Source organism: Nerophis ophidion, linkage group LG01, assembly GCF_033978795.1.
Source record: "Nerophis ophidion isolate RoL-2023_Sa linkage group LG01, RoL_Noph_v1.0, whole genome shotgun sequence".
In the NCBI taxonomy this organism is placed as follows: domain Eukaryota; kingdom Metazoa; phylum Chordata; class Actinopteri; order Syngnathiformes; family Syngnathidae; genus Nerophis; species Nerophis ophidion.
In genome coordinates, this window is record NC_084611.1 from 25,397,951 (window position 1) to 25,416,165 (window position 18,215).

An 18,215-nucleotide genomic window follows, 5' to 3' on the forward strand; every position below is an offset into this window, starting at 1 on the left:
CACACACATACTAGGTGTGGCGAAATGTGTCCTTTGCATTTGACCCATCCCCTTGATCACCCCCAGGTCTCCATGGCCAAAAGGCTCCGGGGAGGCAGATCCAGAAGTTCACAAAAAAGCACCGCAGAAGTCACGAAAGTGCCACCCCTTGTCCCACAGTCCCAAAGAGTCCTGAACCAAAAGGCAAATAAATAAATATAATAACACGTGAAAACAACAAAACATGAGAGCACACAGGAAAAAAAAAAATAAATGAATTGAAAATTTTAATTTCCGCTCAGGGATTAAGAAAGTATTTCTGATTCTGATGTGCAGTTTCTTTGGAAACCGGAAAACTTCAGATGAAGGACAGGGAGAGTCGGCACAGTAGCACACTGAGACGAGCAGATTCCTTGTCACACTTCACATGTTGCTATTTTTTTTCTCCATAAATGCTTACTGTATTAAACATAAATAGGCAGATAAAGCGAGCAATTCACGTGGGGTGTTAGCACATTAGACACACACAAACACACACAATGTACAATTAAGGACAGATGGTTGATTGCAGTTTAACTACAGTAGCTCAGATCCCTGGATGCTAATAAAACACTAACAGGTATTCAGAAGAGCATTAGACAGCCATCACACGCACACACACGCACACACACACTTGTATTTTCTACCTTCTTGAGACCTACAAATAATGCCTACCTCTTTAGGACCACCCTTTCTGGCAACTAATATTTACATACTATTTAAATATGTGTGAATATTATTTATATATATTGTGGAGAGACGGACCCGAAAGCGGGCCAGGGCAAACGGTGGTCCTACCCAAGATGGCGGCCAGGAGGCGGAGCATGCAGCAGAGCGGAGAGGCGGGGCACCTGCAGCCAGCCAAGTCAGGTGTGTAAGCGACACACCTGCATTCAATCTTTACATCTTCTGCTGCAGTATAAAAGGGGAGAAGGAGGAACACTCGGGGCAGAAGTAGGCGAGGAAATCACGGCGAACGACAACCACGAGCACGACGAGCGAGACCCAGATAAAGACGAGCGCAGGTGTGTCGCTTACGCACCTGACTTGGCTGGCTGCAGCCGTGCCTCGCCTCTCCGCTGTTGCATGCTCCGCCTCCTGGCCGCCATCTTGGGTAGGACCACCGTTTGCCCTGGCCCGCTGTCGGCTCGTTGGCTCCGTCTCTCCACACATATATATATATATATATATATATATATATGTATATATATATATATATATATATAGTATGTAAATAAATATCTACATACTATATATACATATAAAAGCTTGTTGCGAAAAATGAGTTGGAATTTTACAAGAAAAACTTAGCATTTTGGCAATATTATAATAAAAGTCGTAATTTTACTCAAGGCAAGTCAAAATTTTACAAGAACATTTGTGTAATATTATGATAAAAGTTGAACATTTACTCAAAAGTCACTATTCTACAAGAAAAATCTCAACTTTTGGCAAAAGTTTGAAAAGAGTTTTACGCGACAAAAGTCACAATTTTATAAGAAAACTTTAAAATGTTGGCAATAGTACAATAATCGGAATTTTACTTGGCAAAATTTTGACAAAAGTCATAATCTTAAAAAAATTCACTATCTTACAAGAACAACAACAAAATTGGCAGAATTTTGTATTACAAATCACCATTGTGCATTAAAAAGTAATACTTTTACATATAAAAGTAATAATTTTATGAGAAAATATTGCAATATTACAGAAACAATATAAGAAAGTGTTCCCAATTTTATAAGGAAAAAGTCGACAATTATAAAAAAAGACTGCTTTTAGTAACATTTTTTTATCCAGTTTTTTTGTAATTGTTTTTTAATGTTCATTATTTACTTCAATTTATTACAGTATGTCTCTATATATATATTTATTTTTCTTAATTGATTTCGGCCAAAGGGGGCGCATATCAATTTCTTACACACTCTTGTTATTACATATGTTGGCCAGAGGGGGAAGGACTTAAAATCTTTACACACACTTGTTATTTCATATGTTGACCAGAGGGGGAGCACTTTCAAAACCGACAGACAGTCAATTTTAAAAATCCCTCCTTTTTGGGACCACCCTCCTTTTGATAGAGTTCACCACCAGGGGTGCAAATGAGAAATTCTCTATTAGGCGCAATGGGATAGGCGCCAGCGCCCTCCGCGACCCCAAAAAGGGAATAAGCGGTAGAAAATGGATGGATGGATGGGTTTTCCGTATTGGGACCATGATTTATGTCCTGACTTGTTCACCTGTCCTCATATGGACGGCACTTTTCCTTGTTGGTGTCTCAAGAAGAGCAGAAATACAAGTACATACACACACACACACACACACACACACACACACACACACACACACACTGCTGTATCACAGCTCTTGGCTGGGTAACTAAAAGTGCATCAATAAGCAAACAGTGAAGCACTAAATAAAGCACCAGGCCAGGCCCACCCCATTGTGTGCTTGTGTTTATCTAACACAACAAGGGACACCATTACAAAGTTGACAAAGAGTTGACTCAGGATGGAGGGCATGCAGACATACGGGGGGCTCGATGGGGGTCTGCAGGAAGCTAAGCTAGACACATAGATGAAGTGCATGTGTTGGATAAATGTGCAGCACAAATAGGATTGTGTTGAAGGAAGATTAGCTGCAAGTGCGGCTGCCGTATCACTCTCATTTCAAAAAGGCATGACGCAAAACTTTCCAATTTTAGCAAAAGAGGGCAGACATTAAATTTAAATGAGCAACTTTTAAAACAAAAAAAAAACTTTTTTTGAGGCGGTTTTGTTTTTGCTGCTGCTGGTTTATTTGAGTCCTTTATCCATTTGTCACCAGGATAAGACACAAGGATTGCTAAAACTGCACGTTTGGTCTGCATGTATTTCATAATATTAGAGAAATAGTATTTATTAAGGTTGTTATTGTGTGTCTTTCCACTTATTGACCTCGTATTAGAAATTCTAGTGAGCATCAAGGATGAACAACACACCAAATCACTTAAAGGCCTACTGAAACCCACTACTACCCACCATGCAGTCTGATAGTTTATATATCAATGATGAAATATTAACATTGCAACACATGCCAATACGGCCTTTTTAGTTTACTAAATTGCAATTTTTAATTTCTCGGGACTTTCTTGTTGAAAACGTCGCGGAATGATGACGCGCACGCGTGACGTCATGGATTGTAATGAAATATTAGCGCTGCACAAAACACGGCTAAAAGTCGTCTCTGTTCATGGCTTAATTACACAGTATTTGGACGTCTGTGTTATTGAATCTTTGGTAATTTGTTCATTTGATAATGGAGACTATAAAGAACAATTCTGTTGGTGGAAAGCGGTGGATTGCAGCTGTCTTTAGCACCGAGACACAGCCGGTGTTTGTTTGTTGTGAAGCTTTAACACAGAGCGGTCAAGCGAACGTGTTTTTTCTACGTCAACCAGCATATTTTTGGATGGGGACATTGTGATGTATATTTTACCGGAGACATCAGTGGATTATTCGTCGTCTTGCAGCAGCTGTTTAAAAGGCAGCTGTGAGCTTGGCTCCTCTCTGAGACATTTCGTGTTCACCGCAGCCATCCGACGTCGACGTATGTTTTTACAATCTTTAAAATCTCACTAAAACACTATTAAAAAAATAAGCAGATAAGGGGTCTTCCAAAATTACCCTAATAAATGTGTCTAATTACAACTGAAACGCTCACACAGCCGCCGCCTGGAGCCGTCGCTTTTTTTTTCTTTTCTAGTCCTTCACTATCAATATCCTAATTCATGAATCTTTCATCCTCGCTCAAATTAATGGGGAAATTGTCGCTTTCTCGGTCCGAAATTGCTCTTATTGCTGGTGGCTCCCATTAAAAACAATCTGAATATGTGTGGAGCCCTGCAACTCGTGACGTCACGCGCACATACTTCCGGTAAATGCAGGGCTTTTCTATTAGCGACCAAAAGTTGCGAACTTTATCGTCGATGTTCTCTACTAAATCCTTTCAGCAAAAATATGACAATATCGCGAAATGATCAAGTATGACACATAGAATGGACCTGCTATTCCCGTTTAAATAAGAAAATCTCCATTCAGTAGGCCTTTAAGAAGGCAAACATCCATCCATCCATTTTCTACCGCTTATTCCCTTTTGGGGTTGCGGGGGGCGCTGGCGCCTATCTCAGCTACAATCGGGCATATATATCATAAATAAATCCATTTATGAATTTTCTATTTGTTAATACAAAATTTGGGATTCCTGATCTAGGGAACACTGTACCCATGAAAAAACATATTATTTTAGAGGGAAAACGTCATAATCTTAAAAGGATAAAAAGAGAACATTTGAAAAGTCAGATTTTATACAGAGGGGAAAAAAATCATATTTGTAAAGGACAAGATTGGATATTTTATTTTACAAAAATGATAGAAAGAGTCATATTTTTACACGAAAAAGTATTCTTTTTTCAAGAAATCAAAGTTGGATCCCTACAGGGATAAAGCAAACAGTGTAGTTGTAAATACAAAATTAAATGTGTATGCAATAAAGCAATCCAGATATGATTCAAATCTGACCACATTTTTCAAGCTAGGTAAAATGTCACGATCGGGTTGCATGATGATGCAGGATTTTTCTTCTCCCAGGGATGCAAAGCACAATCCAGACAGGACTTACAAGTAAGGACTTGATTTAATGGTAAAAATAACAACACTGGTACAAAAACAGAAAACAAACCGACTGGAAGCTAAGGCTAACACTTAGCACAGACTAAGACAACTAGCAGGGGCTAGGAGACAAGACAAACTTACGTAGCAGTCGCGTGATGCAAAAACAAAGAAGACCGACAGAACAGCAAAGGCAGGCTTGAATAATAATGTGAGTGATGACAAACAGGTGTGCGTTGGAGCACAAGCGGCAGGTGAAGGTATTAAGTTGCTATGGTAACAAACTCAGGTGCATGAACAGGAACAAAAGGATTCCAAGACTAACAGAAAAACACACGTCACCCGAAAAACCTAAACAGAATCATAACATAAAATGATGTATTTTTCATATTAATTTGAAGTCCATCCATCCATCCATCATCTTCCGCTTATCCGAGGTTGGGTCGCGGGGGCAGCAGCCTAAGCAGGGAAGCCCAGACTTTCCTATCTCCAGCCACTTCGTCTAGCTCTTCCCGGGGGATCCCGAGGCGTTCCCAGGCCAGCCGGGAGACATAGTCTTCCCAACGTGTCCTGGGTCTTCCCCGTGGCCTCCTACCAGCTGGACGTGCCCTAAACACATCCCTAGGGAGGCGTTCGGGTGGCATCCTGACCAGATGCCCGAACCACCTCATCTGGCTCCTCTCGATGTGGAGGAGCAGCGGCTTTACTTTGAGCTCCTCCCGGATGGCAGAGCTTCTCACCCTATCTCTAAGGGAGAGCCCCGCCACCCGGCGGAGGAAACTCATTTCGGCCGCTTGTACCCGTGATCTTATCCTTTCGGTCATGACCCAAAGCTCATGACCATAGGTGAGGATGGGAACGTAGATCGACTGGTAAATTGAGAGCTTTGCCTTCCGGCTCAGCTCCTTCTTCACCACAACGGATCGATACAACGTCCGCATTACTGAAGACGCCGCACCGATTCGCCTGTCGATCTCATGATCCACTCTTCCCCCACTCGTGAACAAGACTCCTAGGTACTTGAACTCCTCCACTTGGGGCAGGGTCTCCTCCCCAACCCGGAGATGGCACTCCACCCTTTTCCGGGCGAGAACCATGGACTCGGACTTGGAGGTGCTTATTCTCATTCCGGTCGCTTCACACTCGGCTGCGAACCGATCCAGTGAGAGCTGAAGATCCCGGCCAGATGAAGCCATCAGGACTACATCATCTGCAAAAAGCAGAGACCTAATCCCGTGGCGACCAAACCGGATCCCCTCAACGCCTTGACTGCGCCTAGAAATTCTGTCCATAAAAGTTATGAACAGAATCGGTGACAAAGGACAGCCTTGGCGGAGTCCAACCCTCACTGGAAACGTGTCCGACTTACTGCCAGCAATGCGGACCAAGCTCTGACACTGATCATACAGGGAGCGGACTGCCACAATAAGACAGTCCGGTACCCTCTGAGCACTCCCCACAGGACTTCCCAAGGGACACGGTCGAATGCCTTCTCCAAGTCCACAAAGCACATGTAGACTGGTTGGGCAAACTCCCATGCACCCTCAAAAACTCTGCCGAGAGTACAGAGCTGGTCCACAGTTCCACGACCAGGACGAAAACCACATTGTTCCTCCTGAATCCGAGGTTCGACTATCCGGCGAAGCCTCCTCTCCAGTACACCTGAATAAACCTTACCGGGAAGGCTGAGGAGTGTGATCCCACGATAGTTGGAACACACCCTCCGGTCCCCCTTCTTAAAGAGAGGGACCACCACCCCGGTCTGCCAATCCAGAGGTACCGCCCCCGATGTCCACGCGATGCTGCAGAGTCTTGTCAACCAAGACAGCCCCACAGCATCCAGAGCCTTAAGGAACTCCGGGCGGATCTCATCCACCCCCGGGGCCTTGCCGCCGAGGAGCTTTTTAACTACCTCAGCGACTTCAGCCCCAGAAATAGGAGAGTCCACTACAGAAATCCCCAGGCACCGCTTCCTCAAAGGAAGACGTGTTGGTGGGATTGAGGAGGTCTTCGAAGTATTCCCTCCACCGATCCACAACAACCGCAGTCGAAGTCAGCAGAACACCATCCGCACCATACACGGTGTTGATAGTGCACTGCTTCCCCTTCCTGAGGCGGCGTATGGTGGTCCAGAATCGCTTCGAAGCCGTCCGGAAGTCGTTTTCCATGGCTTCCCCGAACTCTTCCCATGTCCGAGTTTTTGCCTCCGCGACCGCTAAAGCTGCACACCACTTGGCCCGTCGGTACCCGTCCACTGCCTCCGGAGTCCTATGAGCCAAAAGAACCCGATAGGACTCCTTCTTCAGCTTGACGGCATCCCTCACTGCTGGTGTCCACCAACGGGTTCTGGGATTACCGCCACGACAGGCACCAACAACCTTGCGGCCACAGCTCCAATCAGCCGCCTCGACAATAGAGGTGCGGAACATGGTCCACTCGGACTCAATGCCCCGCACCTCCCTCGTGACATGTCAAAGTTCTCCCGGAGGTGTGAATTGAAACTCTCTCTGACAGGAGACTCTGCCAGACGTTCCCAGCAGACCCTCACAATGCGCTTGGGCCTGCCAGGTCTGTCCGGCATCCTCCCCCACCATCGCAGCCAACTCACCACCAGGTGGTGATCGGTAGAAAGCTCCGCCCCTCTCTTCACCCGAGTGTCCAAAACATAAGGCCGCAAATTCGATGACACAACTACAAAGTCGATCATGGAACTGCGGCCTAGGGTGTCCTGGTGCCAAGTGCACATATGGACACCCTTATGTTTGAACATGGTGTTTGTTATGGACAATCCGTGACAAGCACAAAGTCCAATCACAAAACACCACTCGGGTTTAGATCCGGGCGACCATTCTTCCCAATCACGCCTCTCCAGGTTTCACTGTCGTTGCCAACATGAGCGTTGAAGTCTCCCAGTAGGACAAGGGAATCACCCGGGGGAGCACTTTCCAGTACTCCCTCGAGTGTTCCCAAAAAGGGTGGGTACTCTGAACTGCTGTTTGGTGCGTAAGCACAAACAACAGTCAGGACCCGTCCCCCCACCCGAAGGCGAAGGGAAGCTACCCTTTCGTCCACTGGGGTGAACTCAAACATGCAGGCTTTGAGCTGGGGGGCAACCAGAATTGCCACCCCAGCCCGTCGCCTCTCACTGCCGGCAACGCCAGAGTGGAAGAGGGTCCAGTCCCTCTCGAGAGAACTGGTTCCAGAGCCCTTGCTGTGCGTCGAGGTGAGTCCGACTATATCCAGCCGGAACTTCTCTACCTCGCGGACTAGCTCAGGCTCCTTCCCCCCCAGTGAGGTGACGTTCCACGTCCCAAGAGCTAGCTTCTGTAGCCGAGGATCGGACCGCCAAGTGCCCTGCCTTCGGCTTCCGCCCAGCTCACAATGCACCCGACCTCTATGGCCCCTCCTATGAGTGGTGAGCCCATTGGAGGGATGACCCACGTTGCCTCTTCGGGCTGTGCCCGGCCGGGCCCCATGGGGACAGGCCCGGCCACCAGGCGCTCGCCATCGTGCCCCAACTCCGGGCCCGGCTCCAGAGGGGGGCCCCGGTGACCCGCGTCCGGGCGAGGGAAATCTGAGTTCATTTTGTTGTAATTCCATAGAAGTCTTTGAGCTGCTCTTTGTCTGATCACTCACCTAGGACCTGTTTGTCTTGGGAGACCCTACCAGGGGGGATGAAAGCCCCCAGACAACATAGCTCCTAGGATCATTGGGACACGCAAACTCCTCTACCACGGTAAGGTGGCAGCTCAGTAAGTAATTATTTAAATACATGTTCTAAAATTGAAATTCCATTTTATTATTTTACTGTTTATTCTTAATTTTTGAGTGGATTCTCCCCAAAACTGAATTGAAAATACTATAAGAAAATAGCAGGTATGACAAGAATAATGATGATTAAATAAAAACAATAATGATGTTAATATTAATAATAAGAACAATGATAATAATAATAGTAATTATAACAAGTGTTTGTTTAAAACAAAGAAAAAATACAACTCGTAACACATAACTTAATAATAAATAAGAACTAAATAAATAATGAATACATAAAAAGTATATTTAAATGTTATACATGTATGCATGAAATACAATTTCAAATTGCAATACTAAAAAAAAAAATATATATATACATATATGTATATATATTTCATTTTGAATAAATACATATCTAATTCAGTTACAAGCAGCATTCAATTTAAAATAAACCGGATGTAAAGGAGCCAATGTTTAATCTAGATCTAATCCAAGTTGTGTGTTCCCATTTAACAATAAATGTTTTAATTGTTCCTTAAGTTTTAGGTTTTCTAAAAACACTTTTTATGTTCTTTGTTGTTGTTCGACAGGAAGCTGTTTTGGTTGAATATAAAAAATAATACAGCAATAAAAGCCAATGAGGTAAGTTGATAACAAGACCACGCACGTTATTCCTCAGCAGGAGGTGATGATCAATGGAAAAATAGACCTTCATGTTTTTCTACAATTCAATAATAAATCCAGAGCACAGCAAGTGTGCTGTGATACAACGTGCCGCTGCTGCTCTCTCGCCTCATTAAAAGTGAGCTCTCATCTGCACAAATGGGTTTCATCTCTTTAAATTCAGCCTGGGATAGAAAGTAGCACTTTGCATGGAACAAAACAATCAATTTCCAAGGCCGCCCGCAGTGTTGGGACTAACGCGTTACAAAGTAACGCCGTTATTTTCGGCGAAAACTAGTAGTCTAACGCGTTATTTTTTATATTCAGTAACTCAGTTAGGGTTACTACATGATGCGTTACTGCGCTATTTTACGTTATTTTTTATATAGTGTCGGCTAGAAACAGAAGATCTGAGTGTGTTTTATTTATTCTGATTCTTCCTTGTCGAGCACAAAGAAAAGAACATATTAGTTAAATGTAAGTTGTGTCTTGGATCAAAGATCCTGTCTACTGCCCAAAACAGCGAATTAAAATCTACTGAAACAGCTACAAAAGCAACATGCTTCGACGAAGCTAGTGAAGAGAGACACACTTCACCTCCGCCTCCACATAAGGATTTTAACGGAGGCACTGCTAGCCAGGACAACATTGATAGAGCCACTGCAGCATATTTGCAGGAACAGTGTTTTTCAACTACTGTGCCGCGGCACACTAACGTCTGGTGTTATCTAGTTTCACCTATTTGGGTTAAAAATATTTTTTGCAAACCAGTAATTATAGTCTGCAAATTATGTGTTATTATTGAGTGTCGGTGCTGTCTAGATATCGGCACCTACTCTTCCATATCAGTAGGTGGCAGCAGGTGGCTAATTGCTTTGTAGATGTGGGAAACAGCGGGAGGCAGTGTGCAGGTAAAAAGGTGCCTAATGCTTAAACCAAATGGTAAATGGGTTGTACTTATATAGCTCTTTTCTACCTTATTTTAAGGAAGTCAAAGCACTTTGACACTATTTCCACATTCACACACACATTCACACACTGATGGCGGGAGCTGCCATGCACGGCGCTAAACAGGACCCATCAGGAGCAAGGGTGAAGTGTCTTGCTCAAGGACACAGCGGACGTGACTAGGATGGTAGAAGGTGGGGATTGAACCAGTAATCCTCAGATTGCTGGCACAGACAGTCTCCCAACTGCGCCATGTCGTCCTCGTAATCTTAAACCAAAAATAAACAAAAGGTGAGTGCCCTTAAGAAAAGGCATTGAAGCTTAGGGAAGGCTGTGCAGAAGAAAACTAAAACTGGACTGGCTACAAAGTAAACAAAAACAGAATGCTGGACGACAGCAAAGACTTACTGTGGAGCAAAGAAGGCGTCCACAATGTACATCCCAACATGACATGACAATCAACAATGTCCCCACAAATTAAGATAAAAAACACAGAAATATTCTTGATTGGTAAAACAAAGTAGATGCGGAAAATATCGCTCAAAAGAAGACATGAAACTGCTATAGGAAAATACCAACAAAACAGGGAAAGCCACCAAAATAGGAACGCAAGACAAGAACTAAAACAGTACACACAGGAAAACAGCAAAAAACTCTAAATAAGTCAGGGCGTGATGTGACAGGTCATGACAGTACACCTACTTTGAGACAAGAGCTATAGTGATGCATGCTTGGTTATGGTTTGAAGTCATATCCAACAATTGCGACAACGACTTTTTACTGTCACCTGAGTTTCTTTTGTTATTGATTTCTGCTTGTGGTTTGCCTATGGATTTTTTTCAAGGCAAAAAATGTGCCTTGGCTCAAAAAAAGGTTGAGAAACACTGTGCTAGAAGGCATGCAGGCTATTTCTACGGTGGAGTCACCCGCTTTCATGCAGGCTAATTAGCATGATACCGGCGTCAAACAGCAAATGGCACGGAAAACATTTTCCACGTACCTGGACACAGTGGCCAGTGAGGACATAAAAATGGAAAGCTAGCTAAAGAAGACACTCCAAACTCTGCCTCTGCTCATCATTCATCACCGAAAGTACACACACTCCATCAATTCTCTTATACAGTGGGGCAAAAAAGTATTTAGTCAGCCACCGATTGTGCAAGTTCTCCCACTTAAAATGATGACCGAGGTCTGTAATTTTCATCATAGGTACACTTCAACTGTGAGAGACAGAATGGGGAAAAAAATCGAGGAATTCACATTGTAGGAATTTTAAAGAATTTATTAGTAAATTATGGTGGAAAATAAGTATTTGGTCAACCATTCAAAGCTCTCACTGATGGAAGGAGGTTTTGGCTCAAAATCTCACGATACATGGCCCCATTCATTCTTTACTTAACACGCATCAATCGACCTGTCCCCTTAGCAGAAAAACAGCCCCAAAGCATGATGTTTCCACCCCCATGCTTCACAGTAGGTATGGTGTTCTTGGGATGCAACTCAGTATTCATCTTCCTCCAAACACGACGAGTTGAGTTTATACCAAAATGGATACATGGATGATACAGCAGAGGATTGGGAGAATGCCATGTGGTCAGATGAAACCAAAATAGAACTTTTTTGGTAAAAACTCAACTTGTCGTGTTTGGAGGAAGAAGAATACTGAGTTGCATCCCAAGAACACCACACCTACTGTGAAGCATGGGGGTGGAAACATCATGCTATGGGGCTGTTTTTCTGTTAAGGGGACAGGACGATTGATGCGTGTTAAGGAAAGAATGAATGGGGGCCATGTATCGTGAGATTTTGAGCCAAAACCGCCTTCCATCAGTGAGAGCTTTGAATGGTTGACCAAATACTTATTTTCCACCATAATTTACAAATAAATTATTTAAAATTCCTACCATGTGAATTCCTCAATTTTCTTTTCACATTCTGTCTCTCACAGTTGAAGTGTACCTATGATGAAAATTACAGACCTCTGTCATCATTTTAAGTGGGAGAACTTGCACAATCGGTGGCAGACTAAATACTTTTTTTGCCCCACTGTATACTTTTTCATTCTAGACTTCTAGAGTGTTTGATTATCACGTCACTCTAAATGTATACACTTTAAAGTTCACAAACATAAAGAGGGATCCTAGTGAGCCAGGCCAATCTTTCCTTATCTCTAAACTAAAACTGGGAAAATGCGTAGAGTTTTCTGGGCTTCAGTGCAGTGTTGAGCTCCTGAAGACATGATTTTATTTCACAATTCCTTGAGAGAAAAAAACCGCCTGGTTAGGCTTTGTGTATGTCATGTGTGCTGTATATAGTGTCATGACATATAATCATGTCATGTGTGCCTTCCTATGTTGTCATTATGCTGTTTGTCACTTATGTATGTTATGTTTAAAATAGTTTTGTCAATTTGATCTGGCCAGAAATAAATTGGCCCTTTGAAGCATATCTTTGTCTTTGTGTGTTGTATGTAGACCACATGGCTTTGCAGAGTTCAGTCATGCAAATACATGTTAAGTTGAGCAACAGACTTTAATTTTTATCAACAGTATTGAAATGAAGGCTATAAGGGCATTAAAGGGAGCTTTAAAAAAAAAAAAAGAAGAAAAAAAGTATCTAAATAGCTACTTTTCACAGTAACGCATTACTTTTTGGTGTAAGTAACCGAGTTAGTAACGGAGTTACTTTTGAAATAAAGTAACTAGTAACTGTAACTAGTTACTGGTTTTCAGTAACCAACCCAACAATGGCCGCCGGATAAAACTGTACAAGCCAGCCTGCCGTCACATACTGAAAAATGTGCTGTTCCTCGTTGACAATAAGTGCTCTCAAGGCTAATTGAAGACATGAGGGAAGATTGTGTTATTTGCTCCAAGAACATTTGGACTCTTTAAACGAGTCTTTATTCAGTGAATAATCACAAAGGGTTTTTTATTAGTGACCCATTCACATAATAAGTGGGAGTGGAAACTTGCTGAGTGTTGAATACTGCGAACGACGCTTCTAACAAACATTAGGCAAAAATACATTATCACTGCAAAGTATAGCATTTTAAAATGTGTGTATTAACAACATTTTGTTACACCGATGCACAATACCGATCGAAGGTGTAGAGTAACCTTCTCATTTAATAGTTCAAGTAAATGTCTCCAAACTTTTGATTGGTATGTTGTGAAGGAAACCTATGTCATTTGCAGTGGTACACCTAAGATTCCAGGGGATCCAATAAATATTAACATATTTTCCGGACTGGACTATAAGCCTCTACTTTTTTCCTACGCTTTGAACCATGCGGCTTACATTAGATTTTTCTTTTCTAACAACCAAAATGAAACCAACAATTTTCATAAAACACCATCAGAGACACCGAAAAAGTGGGTCTTTGCACCATCTTTTAGACGAGTTTGCACACTGCGGGTGCTGCCGGTTAATAATGTACATCCTGTTTTGTGCCTTGAACCGGAAGAATTTCTCATTACCATTTCTGTTCGTAAAGAGTTTTCATTCATCACTCTAGGCAAAGTTTGTACGTTTTACAATTGAACTAAAACACTTCATACTTACCAATGTGTGATGTCTGTCGGATTGTTCTCATGCATATTTGTACACCTTATCGTAATTTAATCAAGCTAGCGTCGTTAGCATTAGCAAATATGCTAACACGTTTACAAGTGTCTGTGCTAGTATTATTAACTTACAATGGCATTCTTTTTGCATTTGTTCAGTTTCCTAAATTCACCAAAATGTCACCGTGGAGTTATTGAGCCTATCTCGCTGTTTGGAGAGCTAGCTTACGCAGCTAATGGGTCCATGATGATGACCTCTGTTTTGTTTGATCAGTCGTTTTACTGCCGTGATATGAGCAAAATTAGTTGATTTCATAATGCATCAAATGTTTAGATTTTCATCACAATTAAATGGATTGTGTTGCTGTGGTAGTTTTTCTAATTAAGGCATCAAATGTGATGGTTATTACTTATAATGCACACCGAATGCTTCCATTTTATTCAAAAAAAAGAGCAGCCCCGACATTTTATAGTAACTTTTGCAATAAGTGTTATTACAAAATGCTTCAAAACTTATTCCAAAATGCATTCAAGGATTATATTACAAAATGTGGCAATTTTCCATTATGAGGTTGCGGAGGTTTCGCTCCTCCGGGTTTCTCAGGCCACCAAGCACGGACAAGACAGTTCCATTTCAGGGTTAGAACACTGTTTTATTTTTCAATATTTCACTCTCTACGATGCTTTTTCAGCAAATGTCTTTTCCCGGCTGTCTCTGTCTCTTACTCTCGCTCCAGCTCCACCACCTCTCTCCTCCCCGGCTGCTGCCTTTTACCAGAGGGACAGGTGATTATAAAAATCAGGCCAGGTAGGCCATCTATGCACCTGTTGCTGATCTTGAAGCCGGTCCTGGCACACCCCACTTCGCTGCAGGTCCACAGGCCACACCCCCCTACACAGAGGTAAAAATGTATTACATTATTATTGCTGGTACAGTCAAATCATATATTTAAAAAAAAAAAAAGAGATGAATCACAATTTTGGATTTGGATTTGTTATGATTGATTGTTTGCTTGCATAAAATAAATTAACTTAAAAAAAACCACCAATATATGGACACTTGCAACGTTATTTTGACCCTGCGATGAGGTGGCGACTTGTCCAGGGTGTACCCTACGTTCCGCCTGAATGCAGCCGAGATAGGCTCCTGCACCCCCCGCGTCCCCAAAACGGGACAAAGCGGTAGGAAATGGATGGATGGCAATGTTATCAAAATGTCATAGACAAACATTTTTTACTTGAAAGCACATCATTTATGTGTTGAAAACTTGGTATCAGTTTGCACTAACATATGCCTTGAGCTGATCACTGACCCTAGAGAGATCCATCTGGCTTTTTAAAGGGAACTGCACTTTTTTGGGAATTTTGACTATTGTTCACAATCCTAATGAAGGATATGATGACGGATGGCTCTTTCTTTTTTTTTTAAATGCATTTTAACATAAAAAACAAAGTCTTCTCATAGCGGAGCCAATGGGAGGTTCTCTATTTAGAACCATAAAATCCAATAAATAACCATCCAAAAACCGCCAACAATACCCTGCTTACATTTTGTGACTTGAATATTACCCAAGTTTTAGTGATATAGTTATTGTAAGCGATAACGAGGACAAACTATTTATAGAGGCGCCATGATCACAAGTCTGTGTACAATTTCAACTTGATCGACTGGTGAGGTGTTTCCTCGCTTCTTTGCTCCCTGGAAGTTTATTGTCGATCATAAATCATGCCTCTCACCTGGATAGAAAAAGGCTGAGGACATATTTCAACAGGTTGGTACACTTCGACAGCCAATTAGGACCCGGAAATTGTGAGAACGACACGGAAAAGATTCTTGGGTCCACCTACCTCCCTCCTTTTCTTGGAGATGATTATGAATCATTATTTTTCTAAATGGGAATATATGAACATCCCAGTAGTCGGCATCGTAATTCCAGCAGACCTTGTACAGTAAGTGATTGTGGAGGTTGCCCTCCAGGGGGTTCTTCGGACCACCAGTCAACGCCATTAGAGCCTGGATCAGGTTCACAATACAGTTCTTATTTTTAAACAAAGTGTCTGCTTTGTGCTTTTCAGAAATAGTCTGTTGTGGTTGTCCCTCTCTCTCTCTCTCTCTCTCTTACTCCACCACACCTCTCCTCCCCGGCTGCTGCCTTTTAACAGTGCGACAGGTGATTAGATAACTGCCCCAGGTGGGCCATCTAGGCACCTGTCGCTGGTCTCGAAGCCGGTCCTGGCACACCCCGCAGGCCACGCCCCCCTGCACAGTGTTGTTTTATTATGTTTGTTGGTTCCCATAAAGACTGCAGTGAGTAATAATCAGTGATAGAAAAAACAAAACAAAAATGTCATGATGAATTTATGGAATTAATGTGCCACATATCCTTAAAATAATCAAAATACATAAATATTAAATGTTATTGTAAATGTAGCCATGACTACATTACATATATGTATATGAAACCTTAATGGAAGTGTTTTTGGGTGTTTTCTGTTAAGGGCTTTATAGGCTCCATTGTAAGCAGAGTTTTGATCACATTTATTAACTATTTAAAATATACAATTAATTAATTTCTCAAACTGAGACTCACTGACTTTGGCTCATTTTATGTGAAGAACATATATCACAATACATATTTAATGACCACACACCATACACCCCCCTACACATTTCTGTTACATATAAGATGTCCACTGGACCAGGGGCTAATAGAAGTGTGGAAATTGATGTTCTGTGTACCACACACACACACACACACACACACACACACACACACACACACACACACACACACACACACACACACCTAGACAGGAGGAGGACAGAGTGTAAGTACACAGAACATCATAGGGTCAAATGTGCGAGAAAATGAGAGCAGACAGTGTTGACAAACAATGTTGCAACCTTGTGTGGGAACCGCAGGTGCAGAAACACAAAAGAATAATCCCTCTGGGATGCAGAAACTGGCAGAGAATTTTTTTTGTGCAACGTTCATATTGTTGTTACTCAGCCAGCGTTTGTGGGTCTGATGGACCCGTTGCATATTGATGTTTATTGGGATAAGGTTAACATCTGTTCAGTATTTTAACATTAAAGTGTTTGATTGTGAGGCATTAAAAGCCACAAAATGCAACGGGTCCATAAGACCCTAAAAGCTGGCGGAGTAACAACAACATGAACATAACACAAGGGTTAAACATCCATCATCATGTATTTCTAATGATTATGAACAATAGGAAAAATCCCCCCCGAATATTGTAGGTCCTGTTTAAGTAACCATTTGTGGTTAAGGTAAAGGAGCACATACAGCAAAAATAAACTGTGTTATTAATCTCTGTCAATACATAATTAATGCAATTAATCACTTGATTTAACTCGTTCTTTTCAACAAGCCTATTTATTACTGTGACGGACCTCTCAAGCCTTCGTGTGGGTTCCAAGGCCCGCCAAGGAAGGACATAACGGCTGCACGTTTAGACTTTTTTATTTTTCAATAAAGACTGCTTTTCAGCTGCTCCGTCTGCCGCTCGCTCTTCCGCTTGCGTTTCTGCTTCAGGCGTCGTCGCCTCTCTCGCGCTCTCAGTCTCTCTCTCTCTCTCTCTCTCAGCGTCAGCTTCCCTTCTGGCTCCTTCTCGTCTCTCCGCTTCTCTTGTAGACGTTCACGGCTGTCGGCCTTTTATACAGTGCGAGAGGATTACTCAATTGTCCCGAGGCGCACGATCCACGCACATTATCTTGATTGCGGCGTTGCTCCCGGCTCGTTCGCCATCCACGCCTCCTCGTCACCATCTCCGGCGTGCCCTGCCTCGCTGTCGGACTGCCGACCACGCCACTCCACATTTCACAAGGTACCATTACTACATATTGCGTTGTTTAGAGATGCTGAAATGCTTTTGTTGTTCTTTTTTTTTAAAACATCATTTTTTTGCACATGCTAATATCCTCCATCACTCATCTAGGCTAACTCCTGTGTCTTCCTCTATCCTACATCCACACCTGGTGAAAATACGGTCTTACATCAGGGTCAATTAGGTAATAAAATTTGATATATTATATTGGATCACATGAGTTGGAAGTACTAAATAAAGTATACACTACATACATATTTGGTGTTCAATGAACTGAGACAATTTTCGCCGACATGGGGAATGGACTTCAGTGTAAAATATCATCCCAGTCCCCACTTGACAGTACAAATGGAATTTTCTATCCATAACTGCAGTATTTCTGTGTGCAACTGGCAGAATTGGAGCTCACCTCGTAGTTAGAGCCCAGCTTGTCTGTCAGGTTCAACACACGGCTACATACTAGCCAGAAGCAAAGTAAGTCATTCACCGTCTCTGTCATACTTCCTCTCCTTCCTGCTCTCATTCACCGCATGTTCTTCTCTTTTACTTCAAAACGGAGCAGCACTGCTCTGATTATTTTAAAGCAAGGGTCTCAGACACACAGCCCGAGGGCCAATTGCGGCCCGCGAGACGTTATTTTGCGGCCCCCACCTTAATATGAAAGTTTATTGTTAGTGCGGCCCGCAATTTTTATATGAATAGCGCTTGACAGCGTTGTATTATTTGGGTCCAAATTGGCACTTTCAACGTTCTGGGTTGCCTACCC